Source organism: Dromaius novaehollandiae, chromosome 5, assembly GCF_036370855.1.
Source record: "Dromaius novaehollandiae isolate bDroNov1 chromosome 5, bDroNov1.hap1, whole genome shotgun sequence".
Classification (NCBI taxonomy): domain Eukaryota; kingdom Metazoa; phylum Chordata; class Aves; order Casuariiformes; family Dromaiidae; genus Dromaius; species Dromaius novaehollandiae.
In genome coordinates this window covers 39,558,975-39,571,748 of record NC_088102.1, presented here as the reverse complement: position 1 = coordinate 39,571,748, position 12,774 = coordinate 39,558,975, and the positions used below count along the sequence as shown (strand labels likewise).

At 43.0% G+C, this 12,774-nt stretch overlaps 1 protein-coding gene across 6 annotated transcripts in view; it reads right to left on the bottom strand.

Moving 5' to 3' along the window:
• Nucleotides 1-12,774, bottom strand: part of SMOC1 (SPARC related modular calcium binding 1) — a 133,124-nt gene that overhangs the window by 31,351 nt on the left and 88,999 nt on the right. The gene's annotated exons all lie outside the window — the stretch shown is intronic.

Below are 12,774 nucleotides of genomic sequence, written 5' to 3'. Positions count from 1 at the left end.
CTTCTAACCAAAGGCTTCTGCTTAACAGCTCTCATGCTCAGCTTGCAGGCCAAGAGGCAGCCAAAGCTCTGCTCTGGAGACTAGACAACCTCCCCCCACTTCCCTCCTGTCACATAACAACTTGCTTTGCTATCAGAGCCAAAGGATGAAACACCAATCATTGAGGCTGCAAGGATGTTGTGGATAAGTAGGGCGGGACAGAAGGAATATCTCCTGTCCATCACAGCAGAACATTTTTAAATACTTGTCTTTTGCACCCCCCCCCCTTTTTTTTTTGGGGGGGGGGGGGGGAAGAGAAGGAAAAAAGAGAGAGGGAGACCGACTATGACACCACCTAAAACAATCACCTTGGAGAAATCTCTACACCCCTGGAGAACAGGAGCAGTTCTTCCAAATCAGGCAAAATAGATGGTATAACCTCTCTCTGTGCTTCTTCCTACTTGCCAGTGAACTGATATGAACAGCCTAACCCCACAGCTACAGTTCCAGAGCAGGGCAGATTTGCTTCTCTTTCCCTCCCTCCCTCTCTTCTTTTGACCAGAAACTTTTCACATAGAGTTCCCACAAAAAGCTTCAGTTTTAATGAACAAGCATTCTTCAGAAGGGGAGGAAAAGGTCTTTTACTCCAAGATTCTTGACCAGCCTCCATTGTTACTGCTGCAGCAGGGACCTGACTTCAAAACACCATTTCAAAAAAAAAAAAAATCAAACACATGCTTCTCAAATTTTTTGTTCAACTCCCAGCTCTCCCCTGCATGAGGAATGAGTGCAGTACAGAACAGAAGGCAAATAATGCCAAGTTCCTATTGACATCCTGTTCCAACCCAGAAAAGAGGACTAAGTATCTTTGTGCCTCAGTTTTCCTCTCACTGAGAGAAAGTGTTTGCCTCTCTCCCAGGGAAGCTTAATTCAATGGAGTTGATTTCTTGTTTGTATTTGGCCTCTCTTTATACTACTGTGCCAGAGAAGAGGAACCTTGAACCTGCTGTTTTAGCATACAACATACATCAGCTTAAAGGTGCTTTTATGTTGCATAAAGGAGCTGTAATGTGAATGGGACTCAGCCCCACTCTGGAAGGACAGGTGCCTCAGTTCAGGTGTGGAGCTTACAAAAGCTGCGGGCAGAAGGAATGAGACTCATTCCAAAGAGAAAGCTCAGTACAGGTTATAGCAGCAGCCCAAACCTGCATCCCTTCCACTTCAAAGGGGAAAGAGAATTTGAAAAGCCTAGGGTATGCACATTCACAAGGGCTGGCAGGACTACCAGAGCAGTGAGTAGGCACTAGCTGCCTGTCCCCAGAGCAGGGATGTGGGTGGAAGAAGAGAAACAACCCCTTCTGTGTTTACTAGGAGCACAATAACAGCTGAGCAAATATGGCTCATGGGGATAGCATAAATCTCTCCACACCTCCGTTAGTCATCAGTACTGCTGCCCGCTCCACCCTGTTCTGTCTGGGACTGTGGTCCTTGCAGGGTATTCTGGCTAACGAAAAGTAAAGAGAAAAACAAACCTTACAGGTGCTCCCACACTGTACCAGTTGAGCAGTCCTTGCTTTACCTTGGTACTCACTCAATTTCATTTCTCAAGGATAGGCTATAGAGGAAACAGAGGTTACTACATGTTCCAGTGCTGAACAAGTACAATGCAAAGTTTCAACAGGTGGCTTGTAATTTTAAAACTGCTTTGTTCCAAGCAGCTCACTAAACTTAAAATATCCATGAACACATCCCTCTCCTGCCTTCTTGCTTCTGCTTGAAGTGATAAGGCTGCACTGTAATCCCTGTAGTGTAAAGTGATTAGAAGCCAATACCTGGCCTCTGGCTTGAAATAGGAGGAATGGCTGAAGGAGGGAAGTATTGTCCCAGAGATCACAGCAAACTCCCCGAAGGCAGAGGCTACCTTTTGATGCACAATCCATGCGCTCACTGTGCAGAATCTAAGGGTGCTAGGTGCTGCTCAACTAGGGAAGGGGTCTGCCCCACACAGTTTCCAAACCACACAGGAATCAATGTCCACTCCTGCACATCTTGAAACCTGCTGGTTAGAAGCTACACATTCCTGCAGTTCTATACCATCTTCCAGACATGGCTGTGACTCTTTCTACCATCCCATCTCTTAAGCAGTCAGTCGCACAGTCCTTGGTCTTGCAGCCCTCCTAGAGCTCTAGCTAGACTAGCTGAAGGATGCCAGAAAGGAGGAGGTATTATTTATGTGGTTTCACCACATCAGCCTGGCAAAAAATAGTGCAAATATTTGCCTGACCATATACAACACATTAAATGGAGCTCTGATTAAATTCTAGGTCCTTAGAGCACAATGACACGTGTCATTCTCATAAGAAACCTAGGGTAACGTGGGCTACATACAATTACTATAAGATAGTTGCCTATGCCACAGGTTAGGAAAAGCATGGTCCAAGAGGCTAGGTCTCAAAAGTTGTCTGTGAAATAGCTCTTCGCTACTGAAAGGGATCCTTAGATGAGTCTTGTATCAAATTCTATTAAATGACCAATTTAATAGTGGAACACAGCATGCAATTTACAGCCACTGAAATCTGGGAAAGATTTTAAAGTCATGTTGATAAACGGTTTGAAATCAGTATGATCACAACTCATAAGTTTAAGTACAAAGCATAACAACCAGCAAAGAGAAATCCAATGTATAGAGAGGAAATTACTGGCGAGACAGCAACACTTGGAAAAAAACGGTCAGGAGTTTAGGTAGACCACAAAAAAGTCTACAAAGTCATGTTGTTGCAAACAAACATACAAGACTCAAGACAGGTAAATCTAGTTGTGGGATGTACTGGCAGGGGCATCACACATAAGAAACAGGCACTAGCTACTAATGAGCTTTTAAATCAGCGCTGTGTCCAGCTCTGGACACTGCACTTTGATGGAGAGGTGGACCATTTGGCAAGAGTGCAAAAGAGCGCAAAGGGAACATGCAGAGGTCTGGGAAATTTGATCTATGAGAAAAGGCTGAAAGAATTCCATTAGTTTAGTATAGGGATGACATTCAGTCTTCTGAGACATAAGAGCTGTTATATAAAAAAAGACAGTCATAGATCATTCTTGTTCTTCCCCAAGGGTAGTTCAAGTAGCAGTCAGCTTACTTGGAGAAAGGAGATTTAGGTTTGATACAGAAAGCCCTGGAGATTAACTGTTCACTTATTAGAAGAGGCAGTGGAATCCCTGTCACAGCATTAGGAACAGGTTACATGTCAGAGCCACTGGTAGCTGGCTACAACACTGACTTAGAGTGGGGAGAAAGAAACTATGAGACTTCTTCAGGTCTTTTTGAGTCTCCTCACACAGACTGATAAGCCGCAGCAGATCCTAGACGACTGAGGCAACCTCTCTGCAAATATAGCTTAAAATCATCAAGCGATTTGATCTGGTTTAAGTTTTCAGATTGGGCGATCTGATCTTGCTAATGACTCTGGTTTCCACATACTGTACAACAGCTGTAGCTGAGCAGCACCTTCACAATGACAACAGATTCACATTCTAAACAGAGAAAGTTTTGCTCCAAAATGCAACCCTGTTCAGCTCTTTACACCAGGACAGTTCCTCAGCAGTAGAAATACCTTCGACCTCAGACATTGTCCTTGTCATTTTGAAAGGAAGCTATGCAGAGTCTGTTCTTTTTCTTCTCCAACTCCTCTTTTCCATTCCACATAGTTTCTAAGCACTGTTAGCTTGTGCCATACCTAGCTTTGAGATAAGCCACCTGTCTTTGAACCCATTCATTTATTTTCCCTCTACTCCTTTCAGGCTGCACTCTTTCCACAGTCAGGAATGCAATTCAATAAAATGAGAAGCCATAGGTGTTTCCACTGGAGCCTTAATATTATTGGGAAACTATTTTTCACTCCCACACCTGTTTTTAATAGTACTTGGAACAACTGCTGTAGCAATTGTTGGAGAACCTGCCTGCCTCTGCTGGCTGAAATATAGGAGCATACTATTTTTACAGTATTGTAAGGGTATAATTACAGGACACCAAATAGAAAACTTTTGAAAACTGACACAGGCAGGTAAGAAAAATATTTCAGACTGGTCTAGCCAACTATAGTAACATACCTTTTTTAACGCTACTGCTGGTGAGTAATAGCAGGGGTCAGAGACAAGTTGGTAATGTGATGAGTCTTTTCATGTAATGACAGATCAGCTTTTTCCTGTAGTATTTAGCACTTTGTAAGGAGGCAGAGGGAACTGCCTCTGACAGGACCACTAGCACTAACTCCCTGACACTTAGTTTGAGCCAGGGTCTCTCTGGGCAAACTGTCCAGGCCTTAGAAGTTCCATGACCTAATGTATGAGATTCAGACACCGACCATGCAACAGAGAAACTGCTCCCTCTGCATCAGTGTCATGAGATGGAGATAGCCCTCTTCCACAAGAAGTCAAAAGACAAGGGAAGGATTACAGGGTGGCACTACAGCTGAGGTTAGTGTCCTTCTGAGTAGGTCTTCTCTGAATTGCAGCCTTATATAGGCAACAGTCCCTCCAGTTCTGGGACACCATGCATCAGCTGTAGCGAGGGGGGGTAGATCTAGAGAGAAGCTGCAGCTTTGCGCTGTCAGTGCCTGAGATGATCGTAGGAACCAGTTCAGCGAGCCTAAGGTGAGGTGTGACACAGATGATCCCAAAAGGACCAGAGACCTCCCTGCATTTTAACTGGTGAAAATGGAGAGATGCCATCCCGTTCACCCAGTGTGACTAGCAGCCCATTCAACACATCTCCCTTCCTCATGTGCTCCAGGAGACTGAGGGCTGCCTTGCTTTTTAAAAACATACTCCTCTCTCTGCCTGGCTTTGAAGGTTCTCTGCCCAACCTTGATTTGTGACTGTCCAGAGGCAACCCTTGGGACATTCTCCCAAGAGATTTTTCCAGCTACTCCCATGACACTTCAATAGCCTGAAAAACAAGCAGTTCAGCCACTTCTGAACTGTACCATAAAACATCTGCATGTATTTGCTGTTCCCCATAGACCACTTTCTCATCTTTGTGGTCTGACAAAATACCAAAAAAAGAGGACCACAAAGAGAAAAGGAACATGAGGATAGCAGTTTTTACTCATGGGCCCCCATACAGAAATACACACAGGAATCTTACAACAAAACTCTTAGGTCTGTTGACCTAAGACTGTTTGAAAGCAAGGAGACCACAGCAGACATTTACCTCAAATGTCCCATGCTGCTCCTGATATGCCTGTAAGGTCTTGCATGTTTCCTTTCTTTTCATCTACTCACTCCATCTCCAAGGCCCACAAAAGTGTAGACTCTCTTCCTCACCCTAAGCCTAGAGCAAGGAGGAGGAAGCTTTCATGGGGAGGGTAGGGTTTTCCAGTAGTTCTGGAAGGTAGCTCCGCTCCTTCATAGTAGCCTTGTGCTCTGCCAGGCCACATCTATGGCCTGCTTGAACAACACTGGGGGCAGCAGATGCTCTTGTAGATACCCTAGTTTGTGTACCACTCAACCCATTTTTTTTTCAACTCTGTTGTTTCCTCACAAATCACTTACATTCTTAGTTCTGTAATCCCAAACCCCATTGGAGGCTTTTGATTTCAGGACAGGCATCCAGGCCCATCCTTTTTCAGGGGGAATCTAGGAGCGCAGGTCTGGCCATTATATTTAAACAGCTTCTCTTATCTTTCTCTTAAAGTTGACAGAAACATTCCAAGAGAGGCAGAAAGGTGAGTCAACATCTGACGTTGTCTATCTGCTGTCATCAGCATTTGCTCAAATGGATGTCTGAAGTGCAGATCCACATAGAAACCTGTGCTGAATGCTGCTGGTATATACAGTGAGGAGCACTTCACTGCTAAAGAATTACTTCAGCAAATCAATGTAACCTTTTCAATATGAACCAGTCTCTGCTAAAAGCAAAACAAATTCCACAAATTTAACCTCTCCACTTTCCCTTTGTCCCTATAGGCTCAAGAAGTGTCTGGTGCTGGAGCCTATTTCCTTTCTTTTTCCCCTCCAAATCCTCAGTGGTTTTGGTTTTAACCTTAAACGTAGGGGGTTTTCTCCTAGCAAGGCCTATACCCCCATCTTTGATGCCTATTGCCCCTCTCTCTCTACCCCCCGTCCACTCTCCTTAACTGGCAGCTGCAGAGTACCAGTTATGACTCCATGTCTAGAGTAATTTGTTTTCCTTCTTTGGGGGATGAGGGGGGAGTGACTGAATTCTTTGGGAATGATTTATCACACAGCACTCAGGGAGAGCTTCATTTATTTGCCTAGCTGCATTTGGTTTAGCACCTATGGTTCCATGCTGATTATTATACGATGTTATTTTTCCCACTTGTGTACTTTGCACCTTTTCATAGAGCAGATTAACTGGTCCCCAATGGCATGGTATTTATGACTTTGTTTGCCGGCTGTCTGGGAAGGGTCCTGGTCCTAGACTCTTCCATTATCCCTGCTTCTGCTGTCCCCTGCATACTCCCTTCTTGACCACACCTGTCACACTGAGACTGTAGGAGAATCACACTTGGGTGTGATATATCACATCATCTCAGAACTTCCAAGAGGGAGGAAGAGAGAGTCCTCCCAAGCACCAGTCAAGAGACAAAGGAGTGACTGAACCACAGATGGAGCAGGAAGGAAGGGAGAGACAGAAAGAAAGGGTGAAGAAGTTTCACCACACATTTGGCTTCCAAGAAAGCAGGAATTCAGCAGGAAAGAGCATAGAGATTTGCAATGAAAATAAATTGGCTTTAGTGAGTTTTCATATCATACTCAGCGGGAGCTTCACCTGAGATTGCTTCATTTGTTACCAAGCCAGAACCAAAATTAAAATGAATTCAAACCCAAAACTAAGGGAAAAGGCAAAAGCTTTCTGACCCATTGGGTCCCTTCCCCTTCTGTGAGTTCTTGTACATCATCATTGACACTTCTCTTTTTCCTCTGCCGCTATAGGGAGGTTCAAAAGCTGCTGCTCCCAGGTACTCTGCCCAGAAAGAGGGAAGCACTGAAATGTTCACCAAGGAGCACTGCAGTCAGCATTACCATGTGATCCCCATACATGAAAATTCTTCACTTCCAATGTCACTATAATATCTTATTCAGAATGTCACTAAACCACATTTATGCCTGGCTACCTCCTCTTCTCAACCTGCTTTCCTGCTAACGTGAAATTGACTTTGCCTTCACCAATTTCATCCAGTTGGTAGCCTGACTTGCACTAACCAGCCATAGATACTGGGGAAGAGCCTACGATCCCGTAATAATTATCTGGATGGTAAAATTAACACAGTTGGCACAGGGAGATACCCACAAAATTTGGAACTAACGCAACCAGTCTAGTAGCAGCAGAAAGCAGGAGAAAAGTAGCAGGAAAAGCAGGAACCCATGGTCTCATATGTCTTTAAATAGTGAGGTAGGCAGTGGTGTGTCCTGTGGGTAGGATAGGACAGCAAAGGAATGAGGCTAAGAAGACAGGAAGGAATGAAGACAGGCGAGAAATGGCCCCCACTCAAAATGGTACTTTGCTTTCTGAGAGCCTCATCTGAGTCTACTACAGGTTCCCTGCTTTCTGCAGTCTTCCAAGTTTCCAAGGCACAAGGGAATTTGTTCCAACTCCAAATAACACTACATTCAACATGAATGCAAGCAGCGCCTCCCCATCCTAGAAAATAGTATAAGGGTCCAAGCTCCTTGGGGTTAGTCATTACTGCCAAAAACCACCCCATCCTCCCTCTCCCCCCACCCCCAAAAACAACCAATCTTCCTAATGACCAAAACAAACTTTTGTCTAACCTTGACTATTTTTGATGTATCCCACCAGTACTGCCATTTTCCTCTTGAAGGGCAAATCAACAGGCCCTGTTCTGTTATATATTGGCTGGCATCACCTGACAACCTTACTCAGGAGGTACCACACTGATTCTCAAAGTAGGTGGCTCAGAAGCAGACTCCTTGTTGATGTCTGGGACTGTACAAAGACTTGTCACGGCTAAGGCAACACATCTTGTGTATATTCCTACTAGGAGTAATCACTGTCTCTGATCTTTAAGGCAGGCATGCAGCAAAATGGCATCACTTCCTAGATAAGTACTAAAAATATAAAGCTATTTTGGGTGCCATGCTGGTTTTTTTGCACCTCTTTTTTTCAAAAAAAAGAAAGTAGGAAAAAAACTTATCTCCATAAGGAAAAAAGGAAAATAGACAAACCAGAGAATCCAGCTCCTGGCAGTACCCTTGATATAATCACATCCTGCCTCACTGTGGGGATCTTTGGAGACGAACCGCAATGTCAAGCTGCACCTCACAGTATACGGATTCCCTTAGGTGAAGTATGGGGGTGCTTCCACTCTCTTAAAGAAATTTATACATACGTGCAGTTTTCAAGCTGTTTCTCTCTTTGAGAAGCCTTAAAGTTTCAGCACCAAGTGAATTAAATTACAGAAATGTAAATACCACCATTCCTGTTTTGAAAGCTCATTTACAGCTCTGTGCAATAGGAGCTTCAGAAAGCAGAAAGTTCTGTCACTGGAAAGCTGTCGCATGAGATGTGTATATGGTGTTTGGGTATCAGAGCTGAACAGAATGGGCCACATAGAGCTGGTCCCCATTCAACATGCAGGATTTTGAAATAAACAGCTACTACTTTTTTTTTTAAACTAGGCACACACAAACCTGTCTTCAGCTGCTAACCTTAATATATTACTCATTCTTCCTTTTCAATAACGTCATATTCAAAACCCCAGTGACTGCAGAATATTTACTTGAGGCTGCTACCGCTGGTTTCTTTAGAGCTGTTTATTTTTCCATGCATGAGCTCATTACATCACTCTGTGGTTTTCTTAAAGTTTGTCAGGGAAAGCTGGATACAGGCTGGAATCTCTTACTAAACAAAACCAAATCACTTAGTAGCACAAATGAATTTGGAGATAGCCCAAATCCGGAAATGAGGAACAACCATGGATTCCTCAGTGCAGATGGGTGCTCCCAAACAGGCAGCCGTTAGATTTATTTTCTTGCAATCAGGATACATTATCAAGTGTATCCCTACAGTAAGAACTGTAAAAGAGCAGTGACTTGGACTGTTCCAGGCTGGAATGTGTTGCAGGGGAAGAGGTAGGAAAGGAGGCTGAAGGAGTACACACAGTATGAAAAGAGAGTTCCCAACCATGCCGATTAGAGAATGGCCATTGCAAAGGTCACTTCTATATGTCTTCCTGCTTTGGTAGTGTTAAAAAGAAGTGACACATTTCAGAGGGCAGCACTAAACAACAGGCTTGGTTTGGGATGTTCGTGTGTGTTTAGGGAAGGTGGAAATCAATTCAAAACAAAACACCATCATCTAACGTTTTTGCCATCCAGCCATAGCAAACAAAATATTTTGTTTTGATCTAGGTCTTTCACTTGTCATGAAAAGAAATGTTGACTTTGGGGCTTTTGTAAGATTCACAAAAAAGCAAACAGCTTAGTTTGTAAGTGTAGAAAAATACCAACTCTTCTGCTACTCAACAGTCCAGATGTTACAGTCTGTTTACATTTTTGATTCCTGCCTCTGCCTGAGAGGATTTGAACCTGCATTTCACCCCACCAGTAAAGTGATCTAATTATCATTCTGCAAGGTGGACTAGCATAACAGCACTAGCAATTCCTCCTAGCAATGTTGTTTTACTTGGCATATAAAGAATCACTGACAAAATGGCTGGAGGCATATGGATTCTCAGCCAAGAACTCTAAACACCAGGATAGAGTCATTCTGATTTTCTTGATCCCTGGCTTAATTAATATTTACATATGCCAAGCAAAATGTAAATGCTCCACAAGAGAGGATTGTTTCAGGATAACCTCCTTACTGCTTGTCAATGCTAATTGGAAGATGGGACACAGATTTCAAATGCAGCTGTTGTGAGATATAGATTGCATAAGCAACATGGGATATTTTCATCAGGAAGATGCAGGGGTATTACCAGCTCTGCAGTGCTCAGCTATCTGCAGGTTGGTTCACTCTGATAGGATATAGGAAATTTTGACTGAGATCACTTTCAGCTTTGGTCTCCCAGCTACTGAGTAGGGGCCCTATCCATCAGTCTGCTACCTAAAAAGATGCAACTAATTCTTCAAATCTTCCCTTGACTTCCCTACTCCCTTCAGATACATTGCCAAACAAGTGCTGGCTGTAACAGATACAACATCCCGATACACGACAAGGCTTGAAGCCTCGTTGTGAAGAGTCATTAACCACCTCGGAAGCACTGTGACTCTGTTTGCTCTTCTTTGGGAGAGTTAAAGGTTTGAAGTGAGCACTCCCAGCTTCTTAGCTCCTTTCCTTGCTCCTTTTTCTTCAGGGAATACTCAGTGACACACCACAAGCTCTAGCTAAAGGCAGCTAAAATAAATCTCTCTGTAATGGATGATTATAGGATAACTTACTCTAAGGTTATTCTAGAAGCTTCCAATGAAACACAACATCAGCGAGATAGGCTCTAATTTCCTGTTGTCCCCTATTTGTGTCCTCTGTCATAGCAATTCTTACATTTTCCTTATGGTTGATAAAGTGATGGTGCTGGATTTCCAAGATGTCTCATGGCAGTGCAGATTACAGAGTAGCACATACCTCCTCTGACAGCAGTATCTACTGGACTTCTATTTACTGCAAAAGATAGGGCTATATAACTATCACAGGGAGGAGAGAGATCAGTGTAAAGTGTCTCAAAAATACAAACTCCAAGGAATAGGGCAGGCTTTCAAGAATACAAGGAGACAGAACGCAGGGATAATAAAAAAAGAACAGAAATAAAGAGTTAGACTGGATATTACCAAAAAATCATCCTGAGAATGATTTCAATCAGACAGCAGAACACCTTCCTGTGGGAAGAAGTGAAATCTTTATCGCCCAAGGCATTTAAGCTACACTAAAAAATAACTGTACTTTGTAGGAAACAAACATTCACTAGCCCTGAGGCAGCAGATTAGATGACCTAAGAGGTCTTTTCTCACCTCTAATTTCAGCAATACCATTAAATTGCTGCAAGAAGATAGCAAGTTGTATCCGATTCAAGACCATAGCGGCAAGCTCAGAGAAGCAATAGAGCTGAGTGAATGCCAAAAACAAAAATCCAACTCTGTGCTGGTAAAAGCTAGCTTAACCCTTTAAAAATAAACAAAAAATCAGAAACATGCTAAGCCTTAAGATTTCAAATTGCTAAGGGCCAAAGCAATTAAAACCATTTCCTAATTTTGCATGCCCATCTCATGACAGCTGTTTCATCATCTTCGACCAAAACATGGAGGCACTTCAGACTTTTAGACATTTGAAAAATCTGATACTAAATGATAATTCTCAAAAGCTCTTGATTGTTCAATCCCATCCACCCTACATTGTCTTTTAACATATGCAACAAGGGCCCAGAATGGAAGGTACTAACAAGGGGACTAAATTTAGCTGGTTAAAAGAAATAGACTAAAATAGCTCACACCTCACATCAGCTTCCCCATATTGATGGGGCAGCACTTCTTGATATCAATAATTCATTGTAAGAAACAGAGAAGGTTTCATAGTTGTATACCACAATATGAAAATTTGCACCTAAAATTGGTGACCTAGTCTCTTAATCAGGTACTTCAGCATATAAGTGTCTGTCAGGGCAATCAGTAACGCTGAGTCAACTGAAGCAAACAGCTCATTTCAGCTTGCTGTAGAAACCATCTCTTATAGAACTCTTGAATTTTCCAGAAGACCATTTACTTTGAGTTTGTCTTGCTCCATTAACAGAAAAGACATCATAACTAATTGAAAATAAAGTAGACAAAAGTAAACTCACAAAAGGAAGTCTTCCACAAACAGAACTCCTGCTTACATGAGGCAGCTTCCTGACAAAAGGAACTTCCTTGAACAAATAAGCTGCCTTTACAGAATGAAAGCCAGCTTTACAGCATGAAAGACCCTCCCGCTCCCAAGTCTCTGTGTAGCCTTCTAGAATCCAGATCTGGAAACTCTTATTTCCATTGCAGCTACCTAGTTTACCGCATAAGAAGGAAAGCTGGTCTACAAGACAGGCAGGGTCAGAATTACAGGATTTTAATATGAAACTCTCACCTTCAATTGCACTGTGAATAAACCAGTTGTCCCTGCAGCTCGCAAAACACAAGCCACATTTGCTCTGTGTGAAAAAGACTCCTAACGAAGAATACTGATACTCCTACATCATCTGAAGCTTCTGAATGATCCCGACTGGCAGTTCCTACACAGACCACCCTGCTGCAAAAACAGTCAGGAGGCAAGGCACCATAGGCAGTGGCTAGAGATGGGGGTCTGGGCAATGATGGATGTCCTCCAATTTAGAGCTCTTTTCCACCTTGCAGCCTGACAATGCTAACCTAGCATTGATTTTACCCTGCAGTGGGAAAGAGGCACAGAGTGCTCTCTGGCTAATCCAGGAATAAGACCAGGTACTTTATGCCATCACAGTTTACCTGTTATAGAGGCTAGCTGGAACAGCCAGTTATTCCAGGCATATATTGCTTCATAAAATATGTGTGACAGCAGCAGCTCCTATTCAAACCTTAAAGTAAACCCATGGCATCTTCAGGCAAGTTCCTGCTTTCTAACATCCCTTTTCCCTTCTTGCTTTCTTCCACTATAGTTAAAATACAGCAGATGGAAAACATTCTTGTCTAGAATCCCTCTCTTTTGTCTTCAGATCTTTCCAGTTTCTTGTGATTTCAACGGCCCCAGATAATTTCACCCTTGTCTCCACTCTCAAGTTTTACATCCTAACTTCACATCTTGCTGTTACCTTT